At 56.1% G+C, this 12,582-nt stretch overlaps 1 pseudogene; it reads right to left on the minus strand.

The window, feature by feature from the left end:
* Positions 1 to 1,688: 1,688 nt before the first annotated feature.
* LOC120393483 overlaps positions 1,689 to 12,582 on the minus strand; it is a 36,331-nt pseudogene continuing 25,437 nt past the window's right edge.

Consider the following 12,582-nt stretch of genomic DNA (forward strand, 5'->3'; position numbering starts at 1 on the left):
GCGGTGCCACCACTCTCTCTGGACAGGGTGCCTTTGCTGCTTCTCCTGCTGTTTACTCTCTACAGATTCCTGCTTTGCAAAGTGCCTGCCACCCAGAGCAGACTCTGAGAGAAGCTCAGCCGATCTCAGGCTGATTGCCTTTGACTATACAGCAGCAGCACACACGGCATTACTGCTAACTTGCTTGGGCTACTCATCCTGTTTTCATGCACTGCACCTTCCCAATTAAGCTTTTACATCTGGGAGGGAAAATAGCTCTTGTTAACAAATCCACTGCTAGCCTGGACGTCCAGGACTGTCACCATGCTGCACTGCAGACACTCAGAAATTTCACACTGACATTTTCAGATCCTCGCTTCTCCAAGAGACCAGACCAGTCTGCTCAGAGGAGAATCTCATTAAATATTTACACTATAGGGCCTGCGTGACACACAGTATGGCAGTTCTCAATCCATCCAGCCAGAGGAGCAGTAGTAACACACACATGACAGTTTCATTACAATATCAGTGAGTTATCTCCATGGTTTGTAAGTTTAAATTGCTATGGACCAGCCTCTGCCAGCCTTTGGTTGCCCCTTGCAGTTTCACTGTTAGAAAGCTGCATTCATAGACTGGCTGAAACTCTCACAGATCCAGTGGCAGAGCCTTAGGGGGTACCAGGAATCCCACTGCCATAAGATGCAGGAAAAAATGTGCACCACCATTTCCCCCCAATGCGCCAAGACTCTGCATCTCCCAGCACCTGCGGCTTTGTAGTGCTACCCAGCCCAGTAGTGATCTGAGCCTCCCAGACCACACTTGGGGAGGGTGGGAAGGAATTTTGCAGCTGAGGAACAGACAAGAGATGAAGCCACTTGCCCAAAGAAACCACACAGACGGTCTGTGCTCAAAGCTGAGAATAGACCCTAGATCTCTGGGTCCTGTGCTTCAACACACTCCACGATCACACTGCAGCTCTCCCCAGCGCTGGCCATTTCTCTCTGGCCAACGTGAACCTGTCACCCCTTGTCCCCTTAGAGATGGGTCTGGATCGAACACCCTGAGACTCTGGGACACTTCTTGAGCTCCTGAGATACCAGAACCAGCTTACGCCTGTATAATGGAGCTAAATCTGTGCTCCTTTCCAAAGCCAGGCCAGAATCCCACCCCAGAACTCCTGGCACTTGCAGATAACACCCTGACCAGCACTTTCTCAGGAGTGGCAGCTGTAAAAGCCCCCTGAGATCAGCACATGATCCGACATTTTACATTTAGAGCCTACAGACTGTTTCCATTCACTGATGGTTTCTTTATTGATGTGTTCTCTCTGACAATGCGTTAGGGCTGTACAGGACATTAAACGTGGACAGTCCCTGGCACAAGAGCTTCCAGCGTAAGAAGGCTGGAGCCCGGGATGTGCTGGAAAGCCCAGAGATAATAGCTGGAGTTCCTAATCTGGGGACATCATGGAAGGCAGCAGGTCTCACAAGGGCACTGCCCACCTCACTAAAGGACAGAGCAAGGGAGATGGGTTGGCGAAGCTTCATTTCTCTGCTCCAGCATCCCGTCCTCCTCAATAAAACACCTTCTCCAGGAATGCGTGTTCAGGAACATGCCGGTGGGATCCAGCTCCTCCCGGATGGTGCAGAACTTCGGAGCTTGGGATACATCTTCTCAAAGTCCTTCCGGGTACAGGTGTGAGCCCTCACGAGAGGAAGCGGCCGTGTAGAGGTAGACCCTCTGCCCACGAACACTGAACAGACAGCGGCCAGAACACGAGCTCTCCGTGTGCTCGTCTGGAGAAGCTCCACCAGTAGCTGTGCAACAGCAACAGAGTCCCACGACCCCAGAGGCTTTACAAGCAGGACCAGGCTGGCTCCAGCTCAGGACAGAGGAGCAGCCCAGGAGTGGTGTGGTTCTTACAGACCGGAAGACCTGTGATGTCCAGAGTTGTCCAAACTATCACATACAGTGAAACCTGCCCTAGAAACCCCTACCACCTCAAACACCTTTAGGGACATCCCCTGTTTTTGTAAAGCCAGGTCTACGAAGCTCCTTTCCAGAAGCCCAGCCTTGGAGTCCCACACTGCATAGTAAACCTGGACATTGCATAATTGCTGGGCCCACTGGGTCTTCCAGTCATGCTAATGCATCCACACTGCACAACACAGACCTTCTGACTCAGGCCCACAGCACAATGACAGGGTTGGACCCAACTCACAGCCCAGGACCTGGGCTCCTGACCCGACCCCTAACCCAAGAGGTCCTGGGGCCCAGGCTCTGAGTCACTTGCTGGCCTGACTCAGAGTGATTGGTGTGTGGACGGAAGGGGGCTTGGTCTCAAACCTGAACCAGAGCCCGGGCTCCATGTGCAGTGTAGAGCAGACCCTCCTAAGTCTGAAGGACCAATTTGCTCATCCATGAGGTCTAGACTCAAAGCTGAGCCATGCCACCCACTTCCCCCATCTCTCCCTGACCCACATTGCCCCAGGAGGACCTCGCCTCACCACCCGTCCTTGAATCTAAAGGAGGCCTTTCCCTTGCCCCCCGTCCGATTCCATGCCACCCCACCCCTGCCCAGGAAGTGAGCAAGGGGCCAGGAACCCACAGCAGTGGAGATGTTGGGGCGTGTCAGAGAGGGCAGGCCAGGGTTCCCAGCTGAGCCAGATCACGACTCTGCCTCAGTGTGAGATCCAGGCAGGCCCTCCACTCCCTCCCTCATTACCCACAGAACCTGGGTGTGGGTCACAGTCATCTAGTTCACAAAGGGTTAAAGGCTGGGCTCTGATTCCTCCCTGAGCCCACGGGCCAGAGCTGCAGCGGTGTACCTTTTGCCCAGTGCGGTCGCCCCAGCCTTCTTCGCAGTGCTCTACCGTAGGCGAGCCAGTAGTCCAGCCAGGGCCACGTCAGCCTTCCCGTGAGACCTGAGGGCTGGGGCGGGAGTCAGTGGCTAGCAGCTGCCTCCATCCCCCTTCCCAGAGGATTTCTTTGGCGATTCCACAAAATGACCAAGAAATTACGTGACACCAGACTCGTTAGCCTCTTACGGACTGGCCACAGGGGGCAGAGCTACCACCGCCTTCACAGAGGTCATGGATTTCCCCCACTGGGGATGCTCGTGGGACCTACTGGGAGTCCTGAGTTCTGCGGCCCAGCCCAATTCGGGCCAGCAGTGGGGGTGTGAACCCGGCACTGTCCCAGCGCTAGAAGCAGCAGCCGCTGCCACGGAGCTCGAGGACTAACCCCCGGCTGGGTAGGGCCCATAGAACTCTGCTCCAGCTCAGACCAGATGGGCCAGAGACGTGCTCCTGCCTCCTAAGCCTGGGTTAAAAAACTGAGCCAAGGGCACTTGGGCTGAATGGCAGGAAAAAGCGTCCCGGGAGGGAGATGGTGGATCTCTCTGCTGTGCAGTGTCCCGGGAAAGGGGGCTGGGAGACCCACTTCGCTCGGGACAGAGCCCTGGGGAACAGGCTGAGGACCATTTTCCGGGTCTGTGTTTGTCAGCACAACGGGGTCCTGGTCATGATGGGGCCCCTAGACATCCCCACAATGTCAGAACAATTAACGTAAACAAGTAACAATAAAAATTCCCCGGGGACAGAGACCCGACAGCTCTTTTAATCTCGTATGTTCAGGATCAAACCAACCCAGCTGAGGAGTCAATAATCAACTCAACCCTTAAAATCCCCATGAACCAGCCCGTGTTGTAATCCCCATGTGACATGTGGGGAAGCTGAGAACACGCAGGAGGGGACTTTCAGACTGGCCCAGAGTCCCATAGCTGGGAACATCGTCAGGACTCTCAAGCCACTGGACAGTTTTCTGCCCCGATGATGCAGCAGGGAAGAAAACTCTGGGGCTTGCCGCCCACCAACTCGGGCCGAGCCGCGAGCAGTGAGATCTGGATCGGCCGAGCCGTCGACGTCTGGTAACACCAGCTTCCAATGTCCAGGTTAACTCTGGCTTGTGCGCAGCCAGCCATTTGCCAGAGCCAGAGCCCGTTCCTCGGCCCAGCCCGCTTTACCTGTACATAACCAGCATTCATGTAGCAGCTGTCTCTCTGAAACAGGGACTCAGCAAGATCATCGTCCCCCGAGCAAAGCGCACCCCTCCACTGGGTAGTGTGCACCACTTTGGGGTTGTTCTCCAGCACGGCCTTCGCTCCAGCAGGCCTCCTTACGTCTTCTCACTGCCCAGGCGCAAACCACTTTAGGCGCACGTTAGCACTGGAGCCACCGTCTCGCTGCTGGGCCTCAAATAGCCCTTCCCCACAGCGGGGCGGCGTTCTGAGCCTGACCACAACTCCCCTAGTGCTGGAAGGGCAGGGGCTGCGGGTCGGGATTGAGGGCACCAGCAGAGCTGTGTGGGGTGCCCAGAGCTGAGGATAGCAGGGGGCACCGACAGGAGGCGTGGTGGAGCCCAGAGCTGGGATAGCGAGGGTTGTGGGTGAGGATTGAGGCATTGGCAGAGGTGTGGGGTGGGAGCCCAGGGCTGGGATAGCAGGGGCTGCGGGTTGGGATTGAGGCGTCGGCAGGGGTGTGCGGTGCCCAGAGCTGGAATAGCAGAGGCTGCAGCCGGCAGGAGCTAATGGGTGGGAGCCCAGGGCTGGGGCTAGCAGGGGGCTGCGGGGTTGGGACTGGGGATGTCAGCAGAGCTGTGTGTGGGGTGCCCAGGGCTGAGATAGCAGGGGCTGGGCCAGGATTGAGGGGCATTGTGGCAGAGGTGGGGCAGGGCTGGAATAGCTGGGGGCTGGCGCGGTGGCCAGCGCTGCAGGAGCAGAGGCTGGAATAGCTTAGGGGCTGCAGCGCTGGCAGAGCCGAGGGGGCAGGGCTAGAATGGCTGGGGGCTGCGGCGCGCTGGCAGAGCCTGGGGAGCAGGGCTGGAGTGGCTGGGGCTGCGGCGCTGGCAGAGCTGTGGGGGCAGGGCTGGAATGGCTGGGGGCTGCGGCACGCTGGCAGAGCTGGGGGCAGGGCTCTGGAATAGCTGGGGGCTGCGGCGCGCTGGCAGAGCCGAGGGGGCAGGGCTGGAGGCCAGCTGGGGGGCTGCGGCGCGCTGGCAGAGCTGGCATGGGGGGCAGGGCTGGAGGATCAGCTGGGGGCTGCGGCCCGGCGCTTGGCAGGAGCTGTGGGGCAGGGCTGGAATGGCTGGGGGCTGCAGCGCTGGCAGAGCTGCGGGGGGAGCCAGGGCTGGAATGGCTGGGGGGCTGCGGCGCGCGCAGAGCCTGGGGAGCAGGGCTGGAATAGCTGGGGCTGGCACGCTGGCAGAGCCGAGGGGAAGCTTTCACAGCTGCCTGCACCACACTTGGCTCTAGCTGGCATTAAAATCCCTCCTCCTTTGTGAGCGTTTATTTACAGGTCGTTCCCAGAGAGAAGATGCTGAAGAGCTAAGCCGGGACCAGAACCACCTTCCCAGCCTGTAAGCCACCAGTGGAGCTGGTCCCTGCAGGACGGCCTCAGGCTAACAGAGAGCGATGCTGCTCTGAGTTTCTGCGCATGTGTTTGGAGAAATCCCCGCCCCATACACACACACACTGGGGTTCTTGGCCAGCGACGACCCTAAGCGTTTCACCGCCTCGTGCCGAGTGTGCTCTGAAGAGGCGACGAATTCACCCTTCTGTGTCTGTTTGAGGAACCTGCAATGGAGGAGGACCGGATTAGGTCCCAGTGCGCCGGCGGCTGGGTTACCCACGTGGGTGGGAATCGGCTGATTGGTCCCAAAAGTGGAACAAAACCAGGTGTGAAAGCAATAACCAGCAGTAACTTACGCCTCCAAGGGTATTGGGCACCTAACTCCCATTGGCCTCAGTGGGCGTTAAGCCACAGGAGTTAGGATCTGGGCCTAAATTCTGTGGGTCTCTGCATCAGCCCTGCCCCCATACCCCTAAGCCGTGCTGAGCCTAACACCTTGCTCAGTCATGTGTGAGGAGGGGTCTCTGCTGCCAGGATCACAGCACAGTGGTGCCCCATAAAGTCTGTCCTGGGCCCAGCCATCCTGGAAGGGATTGCTGGCTACCCCAGAGCCTGGCTGTCTCGCACACCCCAGCCTGGACATCCAGGTGCTCTGGGCACATCCAGCGGTCGCTGAGCAGATGAGTCAATCCCTACCACTGGAAGGCTTTCCGAGCCCGGCTCCTGCCTGAGTGGGACTGGGAAGCAGGAAGGAAAGAGGCACCGTGCAATCTCTCCTCTCCCGCTAGCATGCACAGGCCTGGGCCATGAACGGAGTGCAGAGCTGCATTGCACAGCCAGCAGTCCCGTACAGCCCCTTGCACGGCCTGGGTGTGGCAGGGGTTCCATAGGCTTACATGAGATAGCCCAGTCCTGGACGTGCTGTCTGAAGCGGCACTCGTAGTTGAAGATCTTGTAGCTGAGGTCGACATGCTCCACCTTGCCCTTGAAGAGGAGCCAGAAGAAGAAGCGATTGATCCAGCACACCAGGCTGGGCAGGAACGTGCTGCAGGGGAGACAGGGAGAGATCAGGGCCGGGGCAGAACCACAGAGACCACGTGTCAGATCCGCAGCTGATGAGGGGCCAGGGCTCCCCGAAGAGGTGGGTGGGTCTGACGGCCAAGCCAGCCCCTCAGTAGTTCCCAATGGGAGGCACCACTAAACCAGCTGCCCCCTGAGGTTGTAAGGAGGGGAAGGGGTTATCTTAGGGGGCAAAGGGAGGCCAGGGCTGGCTCAGGGTCTGTGAGGCCAAGGGGACCTGCAGGCCAATTGGGGCAGTAGGAAGGAGGTTGAGCTGCCTCTAGTGCACTGTTCAGTCATTGCCGTCACACCCCAAGCCTGAGGCGCTGCACCCCCTTGCACCCCAGCCGAGACGTCAGCCTCGGGCACTGGGAGCCAGAGAGGCCAAAAAGCTCGCTCGGACACACGCGTCCCTTAGAATCAGGGCAATGCCACTGCATGCCCCCTTACTGGCAAAGCCCCACACCCCATGTCACTGCACCACGGGCACAGTCCAGACAGGGCTGGGGCTTGAAGGATTTACATCACCGCATCATGCTGAAAACGCTGTCCCATGCCCTTTGCGTTATTTCAATCATTTTTAAAGCATTTGCAGGGCAGAGGTTATTTCCTTACATGGTGGGGCTTTTCGAACTTCTTCTCAGTCCCCTCAAGCTCTGGTTCTTATATTAACAATCCCTCAATACTGGGGTTTGAACTTGGGACCTTTAGATCCAGATTACAGACCTGCTACCAGGTGTGCTAAAGGAGCAACTCCATGAGCTCGCCCTGTCACAACATGCCGGCCTCAGCGTTTCTGTGGGTCTTCCAGACAGGCTGCAGTGACAGTGCCTAGAAGTCCTAACCCCCTAGTACCTACAGAGGAGGAGATTTCACGGAGTAGGGCTCTTTTAATCTAGCCAAAGGTAGCTCAAGGCAGAACGGCTGGGAGCTGAAGCGAGAGAAAGTCAGGCTAAACAGCGAGGGTAATTAATCACTGGGGCAGCTCACCCAGGGACATGGTCGATTCTCCATCACACAGAGTCTTTAACTCAGGCCTGGGTGTCTCTTGCTAACAGATCTGCTCTAGCTCAGCCAGAACAGAGAAAAAACTCACTTCTGTGCAACCTCTGAACACTCCTCTGCCATAAACCAGTTCCCTCCACCTCCACTATGTACCACTTACATCTGATTGGTTTTGATCTCAAGCTCCTTGCAACAGGGACTGCCTGAAGCTGCAGCTACCGGGGGAGTTTGGGGCTATTGCCATGTGATGTACGCTAGTTACTTGGCACTTTGTGGTAACAGCAGGACTAGAACTCAGATCCTCCTCCTCCTAAAGCATAACCCCTCTTGCCCGGCTAAGCTGAGGGAGAATCACCCTCAACAGTAGAGAATCACTGACACACACCGCTGAGTGTTTTTGTTTTTAACAACAGTCCCAGGGCTTTCTGCACCTCTGGGAATGGATATGCAGGGATGTAGCAAGGAAGTAAGGGAAGGTTCCCCCTTGCTCTGACAATGGGTGTCTGGAGAGTTTATTATCGCCTGGTGGTGATTTTATATCATGTTACACTTTCCATCCTTGCCAGGCCAGTCCCAGCCATCCTCCCTCCCTGAATTCAACCATCATCTTTCCGGCCTGACGTTCTCAGCTCCTGCAGGGTGGGGAAACTGAGGCACAAAAAGTGTATGTGTGTGTGTGTGTGTGGAGGGTGACTTCCTGAGGTCAGCAGCAGAGCCAGGACTAAAACCCAGGCAGTTCCACACTCTAAGTCAAGTTCCTTCAACCCCAGATCAGGTGCCTGACCTAATTCAGGTGGAACAGCTGGTTGCCTCTTCTCCTAGTCCTAGATTTATTCTGTGGATGCAGGGAACAGCGTAAATCCCCAGCAGCCTGGCGTGCTGCGTCAGCATATCCCAAGTGGACTCCTTAACAGCCATCCCACAACAGGGTGCCACACCAAAACACTACAGGAATCCATCCCTACCTGATCCAGGCAGAAACTCCAGCAGATAGTATCCGGCATAGTCCCAAAACCAGTTGGCAGAGGACGAAGGAGGCTGAAAGGTACCACATGAAGGCTCTGATCAGAGATTTCCCCTGGCAGGAAGAGACTGGCAGCCCTTTGTCTCTCTCTCCAGGACATTCACACTGACAGCAGGGAGCGGAAAACGGATGCTAGGGAATGAAGGTGGCAAAACAAAACTGCCCCCGCTCAAATCTGGCCAGGAGTTTGGGGTCATACTTTTGTGCAATGCATCATGGAGTCTTGGGTACAGGAGATACGGGGTTCAGTCACCCCTCTTGGCCATAGGAGGGCACCCCCGATAGCACAGCACCTCCAATGGGAGCGGCTTGGAATGCCACTGACTCATCACCCCATTTCTTCAAGGACATTGGGAGACTCCAACCCAAGCATTGGCCGGAAAGGGCCCTCTTCAGTCTGTCAAGGAGAGATCCCAGCCCCGGGAGAGGAGACTAGCAGAAGGCCCTGAGCCTGGCTGTCCCTGAGGCATGACTGGTGCCCTCTGGCATGGTGGTTTCCTCAACGCTGGGGTCTGACATTGTATCTCAAACAGTGCCTGATCTGCTTTTTCATTGCTGCCCGTGCGTGTGTCCTTCCTCGCCCCACCCTGGGGCAGGGTGGAAGACAGGATCAGGGCTGCAGTGGGACAGGCTGTACCTTGTTGGTATGATCCTGATAGATGATGCTGACGTTCTCGCTGTGGGGGAACCACAGGAAGCGGAAATATTCCGATCGCCGCAGGTGGCTGTCAAGGTTGTCGAGCACCTGTGTGGGGCAGAGAAAGAATGCAGTGGGAAGAGAAAGAATATAGGCTAAAGGAGAATCTCCAGTTGTTGGTTATAGTCTGGGGTCTATGGCACACAGTCGAGCAGTTCCGATTGCATCCCGTAGAGGGCAGTGGCACATTAGCCCATATGTTAGAGGCAGCAGACAGCCAAGAGCTGCTTCACTGGCCCTGGGGAACCGCTCCCTGATGGTGGGCATCTTGTCCTGGTGCTCAGAGCTCAGCACTTGGGACAGACCAGGGGCCTGGCAGTTGTGGGGTGCGGGTGGGGAAGCCAGATGCAAGGGCACTTTGTGATGGAGATAATAACTATATTAAATAGCAGCCCCGCCCCGCCCCCCAGGCCCACGCCCTGGGGAGCTCAGAGCCCCCACCAGGGTGCCTGTGATCAGAGCGAAGGCTAGTCTGGTCTGCAGCCACCTGGCCACGGGGCTATAGGACCAGTCTGTGCAGCCAGGATGGACCAGACCATTGTTACAAGGGTCACCGTGCAAAGGAACTTCTAGTCCCCCTTCCGTGGGAGCTGCGTGGGGGCACTGTCAGGGGGCCTCGTGCTATCTACACTGCGGGTCGGGTTGGTTTAGCTGCATTGCTCAGGGGGGTGGTTTTTTCACCCCCCCCCCCCGAGCGACATGATTACACTGTCCTAATTTCCTCATGTAGATATAAGAACGGCCACACTGGGTCAGACCAAGGGTCCATCCAGCCCATTGTCCTGTCTGCCGACAATGGCCAATGCCAGGTGCCCCAGAGGGAGTGAACCTAACAGGCAATGATCAAGTGATCTCTCTCCTGCCAGCCATCTCCCTCCTCTGACAAATAGAGGCTAGGGACACCATTCCTTACCCATCCTGGCTAATAGCCATTTATGGACTTAGCCACCATGAATTTATCCAGTCCCCTTTTAAACATTGTTTTAGTCCTAGCCTTCACAACCTCCTCAGGCAAGGAGTTCCACAGGTTGACTGTGCGCTGCGTGAAGAAGAACTTCCTTTTATTTGTTTAAACCTGCTGCCCATTAATTTCATTTGGTGACCCCTAGTTCTTGTATTATGGGAACAAGTAAATAACTTTTCCTTATCCACTTTCTCCACATCACTCATGGTTTTATATACCTCTATCATATCCCCTCCTTAGTCTCCTCTTTTCCAAGCTGAAGAGTCCTAGCCTCTTTAATCTTTCCTCATATGGGACCCTCTCCAAACCCCTGATCATTTTAGTTGCCTTTCTCTGAACCTTTTCTAGTGCTAGAATATCTTTTTTGAGGTGAGGAGACCACATCTGTACGCAGTATTCGAGATGTGGGCGTACCATGGATTTATATAAAGGCAATAATATATTCTCTGTCTTATTCTCTATCCCCTTTTTAAATGATTCCTAACATCTTGTTTGCTTTTTTGACTGCCACTGCACACTGCGTGGACATCTTCAGAGAACTATCTACGATGACTCCAAGATCTTTTTCCTGATGCGTTATAGCTAAATTAGCCCCTATAATATTGTATGTATAGACCAGGCCTGAGTTCTCTGGTGTCCGATCAATAAGAAAATTGAGCCCATTGGTATCAATAGGTTATTCAGGTCACACATAAAGGGTGCGTCTACACTGCATGGCAAACCAGGCCTGGAGACTGGGTGTTTCCAAGCCTGCACTTCAGCATCCAAACTACATAGTAAACTTGGGTTACCAGCTGCTGGACCCAGGTGTCAGCCCTGCTAATGGGTCCCACACTGGCCTTCCGGCTCGGACCTGTGCTTGGGCTGCATCCACACCACAAAGTGACAGGGCTTGGAGCAGAATCTCAGCCGGACGGGCTCTGACCCAACCCCCAGCACGGTCCTAGGGTCTGAGTCGTGAGTATTTGCTGACCAGAGTCAGCCTGATTTGTGTGTGGACGGAAGGGGGCTTGGACTCAAACCTGAGAGGCTGGACCGGGGAACGAGGTGGGGAAGCCAAGGCAGGGCACGCTTCTGAAGACAGTGTGACTGGCCATGACCACAGCATCCCAGAGGCTGGGGAGGAGGGTGGGCAGGAAGCCATGGGAGGTGTGGGGAGAGCAGCCGCAGTGGAGCTGAGAGGGCCGAAGCCGATGGGAGAGGGCCAAGCGGGAGGAACTTGGGAGGGTTGTTGATGGCTGGGGGGGGCAGGGCTGTGGTGACAGATGAAGCAGTGAGCATGCTCAGCAGCCATGTTGTGGCAGGGTGGGGTGTGGGAGACAGCTGGCTGCTATCGGGGGCTGCTGGAGTAGAGAGCTCCCCCCCCCCAAATGTCAGCACCCCCGGCCCTGCCAATAACAGGAGATGCATTTCCCCCACGCCCCTGCAAATCCAACCCCCCACCCATAAAATGCTCCTCAAGCCTGGGACCATCTGTGATCCCCATTGGCCAGGGCCATGGCCCTCAGATCCCATCCGACAGACAGCAGCACAACACTGCTCATCACCACCTACCACGTCTGACATGTACTGGCCAGGCCTAAAGCTACTTAGTTTCACGTGGGTGGACAAGACTCGCTAGGTGCTGTGGGGGCCTTAACACCCAGGGTCACATCCTCAGCTGGTGCAAATGGCCACGGTTCCCTTGACACCAGACGGGCTCTGCTGATTGGAGATCCAGTTGGCGTCAGCCCCGTGTCTGTAGCTGTTTGGCTGTGTGCTCCATCTCCGGGAGGTGCGGGGAGGCACTGCCTGGCTGCCAAGGAGCCCCCTCTCCTGGGAGCAGCTCGTCTTAGCAGAGTAACGGAGCTGTGATGGAAAGCTGCACACTGCCAATGTACCCCACCCCGGGGGTGTAACCAATGGCCCAGAGTGTCATCAGGGTAGCTGGGGCTAAAGAGAAACCTGAGGCCAGAGCAGGACGTGAGAAAGCAGGCGGGTCCGACCGAACCATGAATTCTCTCCAAGCAGCCCCTGTACTCCTCTTAAAAGCACCTGCTCTCTTGCTATTCTCTTCCACCTCACTGGGTCAACCGACGGGAAAGCCCCGCGGGGCTCTGGAAATGGGGGAACTACAGGGCATGGGCAAAAAGCCCACAGGGTCGATATGGGTATTGATATTGAGATGGTGATTTTCACACACTCACCGATTAATCCTGAGAACCTGGTGTTCTCCCATTCCCTGAACAGGGAAACTGAGGCAATGGGAAGTTATGTGACCTCAGCAAGATGAGGGAGGGCGTTTCTATCAAGACAGGGAGTTAGCCTGGGACTTGGGAGACCTGGATTCAATTCCTTGCTTTGCCACAGACTTTCTGAGACCGTAGGCACGTCACTTGGGCCCAGATCTTCCAAGGCAGTTAGGCACTTAAATACCATTGGAAAGCCCTGCCCTACCTCACAGGGA

Source organism: Mauremys reevesii, unplaced genomic scaffold (genome assembly GCF_016161935.1).
Source record: "Mauremys reevesii isolate NIE-2019 unplaced genomic scaffold, ASM1616193v1 Contig20, whole genome shotgun sequence".
Taxonomy (NCBI): Eukaryota; Metazoa; Chordata; order Testudines; family Geoemydidae; genus Mauremys; species Mauremys reevesii.